This window comes from Melopsittacus undulatus, chromosome Z (genome assembly GCF_012275295.1).
Source record: "Melopsittacus undulatus isolate bMelUnd1 chromosome Z, bMelUnd1.mat.Z, whole genome shotgun sequence".
In the NCBI taxonomy this organism is placed as follows: Eukaryota; Metazoa; Chordata; class Aves; order Psittaciformes; family Psittaculidae; genus Melopsittacus; species Melopsittacus undulatus.
In genome coordinates, this window is record NC_047557.1 from 92,525,540 (window position 1) to 92,533,760 (window position 8,221).

The window sequence follows — 8,221 nt, forward strand, 5'->3', positions numbered from 1 at the left end:
AGTATGATGTGTTTTTAATTACTCATTACTTGTGGTAGGAAATACAGAATCTTTGAGGTGGGTTATTTTGTTGGGGTTTATTTCTTCTTGTGCCTGCCACAATATATGAGAGAATAATTTATAGTTTTCAGTAAGAACGGTACAGCTATTTTCTGTACCGTTTCCTTGCAAACTTTGACAACTGAATGACAAGTTTTGCTTAAAGCTATTGAGATTTAATAATACTACACGACCTAAGAGAAACATGTCATTTACTCAACTATTGTATTTGGCAGAAATTGATATTAGAAAAAAATAAAAGAATTCCAAAATTAATTTGAATTTTTGTAAAACATGTTTCTAATCATGGACCACATGGAAAATCAACAACCTGATGAAATCCTATTGGGTATGCAATTCATTGTCAGTTACCTGTAGATTAATACACTTAGAAAAGTAGATTTTGCTCACCTGTTTGATGGTAATGCTTTATATTTCAGTGGCATTTTCTCTTGGATTGTCTCAGATGCTGTTCAAGCTTGTGAACAGTGTAAACCAAAGCCTAGTGGTCCAGTCTTGTATGTGTTGAGCAGCTGAGGAAACTGAGGCAGTGGTGATCCAAGTGTGACATCTAACGTCCCACAGCAGAATAGGACAGAAACAAATGCAAATCTTCCTGTTTCAGAAATGAGACACCCATTTTGCATAGGTCTTCTACAGAAAGCTAATTCTGCAGCAGTCTTAATCTGCTTATTCAGCTTAGTTTCATTTGAAGGATCAACACTTGTTTGGATGTATGAAGGAAACTGTAAATAAAGACAGTATTTATTTAGTAGTAATATTGAGAAGGGAGCAGAATGGTCCAGTTGTTAATACTATCTTTCCTCTCTGCTTAACTTGCTGCATTGTTGAACTGATTAGTTCTGACATTGTCAGTGTTTGCACCATGAATGAAACTTCAACCATGGCAGTGCGTGTAGGCAACTTGTAGGCAGCATGCTTAATTGGTTTGATTTTGTTTTCCATTTTGTTTTGTTTGGTTGGTTTTTTTAATAGGAAATTAATTTTGCCCTCCTGGATTTTGGGGAAGAAAGGAATGCAAATATGTGCCAGGGGGAAAATAGAAGGATGACTAAGCTGCCAACAGATTGCTCCACCCTGTGCTCCAAGTAGAGAAAGAATAGTGAATTATGCTTTATTGAATGTCTCTGCTTAGCTTTCACCACTACATAATAGTAGCATCAAATAACTTATTGAGAATTTGGCACTTGCCCCATGAAGCACATTGTACACAGTAATCCTGAGGTGCAATTTGCACCATTTACTTGCTCAGAAGCAACAGTATGTGGGTGGATTGTTTAAACATATAGTATATAGTTGGGGGATGACTTTCCAGAAAATGGGACTCTATTATGGGATAACAAAGAAAAGGTCTGACTTCTGCTACTCAGGGTTGGAGAATTCTATTACTTTAAGATCTGGCATGCTTCTTTAAATGATGTGGATGTTATATTTATGAGATGATAAAAATGGTTAAGAACAAACCACAGTTACTTTGCTCAAAATTCTAGGTCCTCCTGTAGAGGCTCCCTCAGTTTGGATTCTTGCTGAATGATAATGTTCAAGCAAAAATCTTCCATTCCCTGCTTCTAATGATTGTTAGCTGGCTCCTGCTGTCTGGAGATAAAGGGAGAGAAGAAAACATTATTACAAATACTTCTTTTCAGACTTTTACTTTTCCAAAAAGCTACCCCTAAATTTAGCCTCTGGAATGCTTTGTAACAGGACACATTCCATCAGAAACTGTGGCCCTTTAGAACAGCTGCGTTGACTACAGCCTCATTCAAATCCAGGAAGAATGCCAGAGGCAGACATCTATTTCACGTTCCTAGGCTCTGGGCAGAGCCTTCTAGGGGTGGTTGAGTGGCATTCAGTCCTCTCAGTCTGCAAACACTGCAGCAGGAGCTCCCTAGGGCAGCTGGCTGCCTTGTGCACTCAGGTAACCTGCCGTGTTTGAGCTGCAGACCAGCACGGTTTCACCATGCTGCCCAGACCTGGGCCTGCCCAGAGTCCTGCTCCCTGGGAGGAGGCAGGCTCCTTCCCAGCAGCTCCTGGACTGCCATTGCTGCCTTGTAGAAGCAATCTGAAACACTCGAAGACTTTGTTCCCCAGTTTCATAGTGGCAGGGAAGCAGTTTAGGAGCTTTGTACCCAAGATGCAACTGAGCTGTCTAGAAGAACTTGACAGTTTGATGGCAGTATTTCTTGTGCTCCTTGGGTGGAGCAGTTTGCCACATGCTGAGAACTGTTGGTTAATGAAAGTTATTTCAGTCTTCTGACCATGCTTAAGATGGATGTGTTTACTGTCAGTACAGTGCTTTGATAAAGATCTTCCTCCAAGCTTTGATTTATAAGCCACATATTTTACTGGGTCTTTATTTTTTTATAGCTGTTAGAAACATTTCCCTGCCTGCCAAGCAGACGACTATGCCACTTTCCCTTCCCTTTCTTTATGAAATGCACTGTTTAGTGTAAATACACACTGAACAAGTGGCAGAGTCAACTTTTTTCCCTATACTAAAGGAAAGTTTATAGCAAAATCTTTCAAATGTTCCTGTGGAAAGCTAATTATCAACAAAGATTAAAACCAGGGGAAGTTGAGGCTATTACTTCTATGTTTACATCTGCTCTAGTTGACAACAACATGTAATAGAAAACATACAAAACTTTAATTCATTCCACAAAATTTTAAAAATACACAAGATTTTTACAAAGAGCAGAGCCCTCTCTGTTTATTCAACACAGTTCAGTAGCTGTAGGAGACATGCTATTGCATTCTGTATAAGCTGCCCACATATTATTATCATCTATTTCTTCCTTCATGTCCTAACTGTAAAAGAGCTTTTGCATCCTGTGGCAGGTTACCTCCATTCCTTAGGTTTCCTTCATGGATCAAAGGAACAGTGTCTGCAGTGATAAAAACATCTTGGTTGGTTGAATGGTTGGAAACCCTGCTCTCCTAACTTGATTCCACACACTCATCAGGATCACTGAGTAACTTGCTAGGTATCTCATCAGTCCTGATGCTGTTCAGTATCATGTTGCAGCACAAGCAAGCTTCAGGTGCAAAGGCACAGAAGTTAAAACAGTCTCCAGTGCCTGCCTTTAGCTGTTTCCAGCACAGGGCTGGAGGGACAGAACACAGCAGCAATTAATTTCCAAAAGTCTGTGGAATAAATATAACATGCAAATGGGGAGCTGCTGCTGCCTGGGAGCTTTGGGAGGGTACAGACAAGAGAAAAGGAAATAGCAGTGGCATACACCACCTCACTGTGCTGCCACTAGCAACATGGGGAACAGGGAGCTTTATGATGCTGGAGGCTTTATCCTCCAATTTACAGGGGAAATTATGACCTCCCATTACCTTATGCTACACATGTGCCACCCCTCCGGTTTCCTGTTCCCTACAAACTGGTTGCCTGAAGGGGAGATTCCCATGTGGGGCCTGTAGCCAAGAAATGGCCACAGTGTGGACCTCTCTGTCTTCTCTTGCTAGGCTGTTACATAGCCCATCTGGTTAGTGCCCTTGCACTGCTGTGGTAGCAAGAAAGCCTTTGGTGTCCCACTGCAGGCAAGTCAGAAACAGGAGGAGGAAAAGTATCTATGTGAAACTAACGCTTTAAGTTGGCATAAGGAGATGCACACCTTGCCAGACTGGAAGTGCAGTGGCCAAATAGTGTGGGGAGCAGCTGTGTCCATGCTGAGCCAAGCAGGAAGACCCAAGCAACTGGCAAGTCATCACTGCCAAACTCTGTCTGCTGGACGTGATCCTCCCTGTTATTTTGATGTGACTGTGAGATGATAGTTTATCATAGCATGTCTTTTTCTAGCCCTCCCAAATTAGTTTCTTTTGAGTTCCTATCAGATGTGTCACACGTGGCCTTGACCAAAATAACCTCAGTAGATTGCCAGGAGCTTGCTTAACCCCAGGATGCCTGGCAGCTTGATTGCCTACACTTTTGCTAATGGAAGAGCTGGCACATGCTCTGCCTAAGGATTATGGAAGTATCTAAGCAGCAGTGCTTTTTATTTCCCTTTCAAAGTGGCAAATAAATTGTCACTGTAGTCTGAAATGCTTGTGGAGAAAAACTATAAATGCCAATAGACTGCACTTCTTTTTTTCCTAACAGTTTTAACAGAACAAAACTAGTTTTATTACTGAAAATCAGAAAACAGTTTCATTGACACTGCAGCCAACTTTTTTAAGAACACAATTACTTTTTAGGTTGACAGAAGAAGATTAGGAATGAGTCACATAAATTGTTTCTTTTCAAATCGGTACTGACTTCACAACAATGCATTTTAGACACTTTTTTTAAAATGGAAGTCAATAATGCAAAAAGCCTGTCAGATTCTATTTGATTAATGAGTCTTATTAATGACAAAGTTGACCAGGAGCTTGAAACAGAACTGTTATTTAAACAATCTGTTCCTCTTCCCCTTCAAACTCACCATTCTGGGTCTGAGCCTGCAAACTTGAGTGCTTTAATTGAGGTTATACTCTGGATTATATTTTTAGCATAAAAGTGATGACTTCTCATCACATTTATTTTTGTTGGTAACAATAATATTGGTCCATTCATTGTAAAATAACTGAGAGTTACATTATTTTTTAAAACAAAAAGTAACCAGCTTTAACCTCAGTCCTAACTGCCTTACTTTAAATGCATATGCCATTTGCATGTACGTATTGCAGCTCATCTGTACTCTTAAGCACTTAACTCCAAAGGAGATGTACTTATGCAGCTATTAGTCATATAACTAATAGTTCTCTGCATTCCACTGCTGAATGAACACTATAGCTTATATCCCAATTGTATACATATCAAAGTATCATACTAGTTTACCTTCTGAGATTTTACTGTGATCCAGTCTTCACCTTCTTCAAAGCTGCTTTCACTGACTACAAATACATTGTGGGGGTTTTTTTGGCTTGCATGCCTAACGGGGCAATCCCTGCTTCGTCATGAAGAATGACTAGATGAAAGAGAGAACGTGGTATGAATTGTGCCTTGCTCCAGCTGGGAAGAATGGAAGCCACCTACAGAACAGGCTCTGGAATACACAAATAAAATAGCATGCCAAAGAAAGGAAATGCATATGTGAAAGCTGCCAAGACTGTGGTGTAGTGTCTCTGATCAGCTGCTTTCAGGTCTGTACCACCAAAGTGCAGGCCACAGAAACTGCAATGCACAGGGCAGTTGCTCTCACAGACATGGTCAACTTGCGAGGGAGTGTCCTCCTCCAGGACAGAATGAGTTCCGTGGTGCCTACATATCTCCTGCCTGCACTGTGCATGGCCTGTCCCAGCCACGTTGGCTGCACCAAACTGGGAAACAAAACCTGAAAACACTGCAAGTTAAACATGTTTTGGGATGTAGAGACAAGCTGGCAACTTAGTGAGATGTACAAAATGGAATACATGAAGTGAGAGGTAGAAAAGGAGAAATGGGAAACGGGATAGCTGAAATCATGAGCTGAGATCGTGAACCCTGGTGTGCCTGAGGGGCTGGTAAGGGCATCCGGTAGATGCTGCTACTATTTCACACGGGTCAGCGGCTATACTGAGACCTGGCCAGCCCAAACCCAGATGAGAAACAAGGGATGATGTCTTCATCCAGCATCTCACAGCTCCTCCTGCTGCCTCTCAAGGCTGGAAGTTGTCCCCCACATCCCAGAAGCTGGCCTGGATCTCTGCCATCCTCTTGTTTGCTGGGCCCATCATTGTCATCCAGGACACCAAGGGCATCAATGCCTATGCTGTACCAACTACATCACATCAGGTTTTTACTTGCATTTAAACAAATCCCTTCATAAGCGTAAAACTACTCACAACAGCCCTGTCCCCGCATATAGGGATGGACTGTACATCCAACAGCATGCCTTCTCCACTCATAAAATCTTTTAGAAAGCTGATAGTTTCTGCTGAACTGAGATATTATTTATTTCAGCTGACTTGGTAATTATTGAAGCATTCTATTTTAATTAGGATGAGGGTTAATGAAATCTGCCATAAAATTATTTGTGTTTTAATCTTTGTAAATCCTTACAGATAGGCAACAGACACAGAGAAATAAATAGGAACAGTACACAATGCATAGTTATCTTCTGTCACAGCTAATCAGAGAAAGCCTATACATCAAGATGACTTGATGATGACAGGACAACAGACTAATTTCTCCAATGAAACATTTTCTTCTTATAAGGCAAAAAAAGCACTGCATCTATATGAGATCATCTAGCAAAGTCTTCCTTCCTGAAAAATACTATATTCCTTTTTGTTGCCTAGCTACATGTGCCTGTTACCTTAGAAGGCTGTAGATTCATCTGAATGATTCTGGTGGTGCTGATGTGCTTCAGCAGAAGAGTAATGCAAACATATAACTCTTTCTTCAGTAAAGATTATGAAAGAAAGGGATGAGTGTGAAAAGAAAGAGCCTTTGTGGAAAAGCAATTTACTGTATTCATCATATTCTTTTTGACATTAATTGTTGAATAAAGACCGTTTCACCCCACAGCCCAGGGTGCATGAGCAGGCAGTGAAATCACAGACTTGATGCTATTGACGTGAGAGTCTGATTCCAAGGAAGCATTTGCCTGGCTCATGGTAATTACTGCTGTGAGTAAGCGTGGAAGCCTGATTCTAATCTCATTTTCAAACTGTAAATTGGGAAAAATGCTGGTTTTTTTTTCTGAAATCCATTACCACTAGAGAATGGAATCATCATCCTTCTTTGAATGTAAGTAGCTTTGATGACTTGGAAAATTAAGAAAGTCCTCTCAAAACGCCTAAGGCCCAAAGATTTACATTATAATGTGCCTATCAAAGGAACCTCTGACAGGGAACTCCACCCTCCCACATGAGATATGCAAGATTGAGAGCTAGAGCATTAATTCCCTGGCACATCCCCAACATGATCAGCAGCTCAGCATGCCACTGCCTCACAGAAGATTTCAGTGTGCTGGTATTCACTAGATGTGCAGCAGTTGCCTGTGGTAGGAACAGGGAAATGATGAGCAGGGAAAAAGAGTTATTTCATACCTGCTCCACTGTGACTGGTTTGGGTATAGAATGTCCTTCAAATGCATCAAGATTTTGTAGTTTTATCTTTAGGACTGAGAGACTTTTAGCACTGGAGTTTTGATTCAGCTTTTTCCAGTTAGGGCTGGCTTTGAAATTAAGATCTGCATTTGCTTTCAGAAAATTATATTTTTCAAGTCTACTGTCTATAACCCTCTTTTCATAAGATACACACTTCATACCATTCTGTTGCTTCAGTGTATGCTTGTGCTTGTTTTCTGTATTTTATCATGAGCCTAGATCCACATCAGTTTACATTTTTTGGAATGAAAGTGGTAGAGAATGAAGCATATTATATATAATTATTATTACAATCTTTCTCAAGAATAAAATCAGAAAGAACCTTAACAATTCATACTGAATATCAGAAAGTTGATTTTATTCTAGTATAATTGTACTATAAGGATTTTTAAGATCTTCATCTAAGTATCTTGTATAGCAGCAGAGGCAAAGCAGGAAATGAGGCATTTCAAAGCAGCAAAGATGCCTAATACTGCTATGATGTAAATGCGGAATTTGCCAAACTCAGCACATTCCAAATGGGCAAATTCTGAGTTTTTCCTCGAACAGACTACACCATCTCTCACATTCAGATTCCTACACACTTTACACAAATGATTCCATTACATCACTCACTACAGGAAAAGATACCATAAATTCTGCACTGGGTTATAAAGTGTAAAGCCTTCTACTTCAAATTCATGTCTCCTCTGTGACTGAGTTTTTTCCCTGCTTCAAGCTTTCATCTGTTGAAATAAAAGAGAATTTGAGTTTTCCCCACAGGGAAACAAGATCAGACTTTATCACCTTAAGGAATAGGGCAGCTATGTTTTAATTCTCAGCACTACCAGTCCCCACCAGGAGCTTTAGATATGTTGCAGTGATTCTAAGCATTATAAATGCACCTTTGGACACAAAACTAAATTTTTCTGTATAAGAAAAGATAGATTAAAAAATCCTCATCCTTTTTTTTAATTCTTATCTGGTACACAGAAGAGGGCAGCATAGGTAAACTTTCACTTCATATTGCCAGACACATTATAAATTGAGTTTCTGTGCAACGCCCTCAGCAACAGATCAGTGCAATTTTGCATGCTGGAAG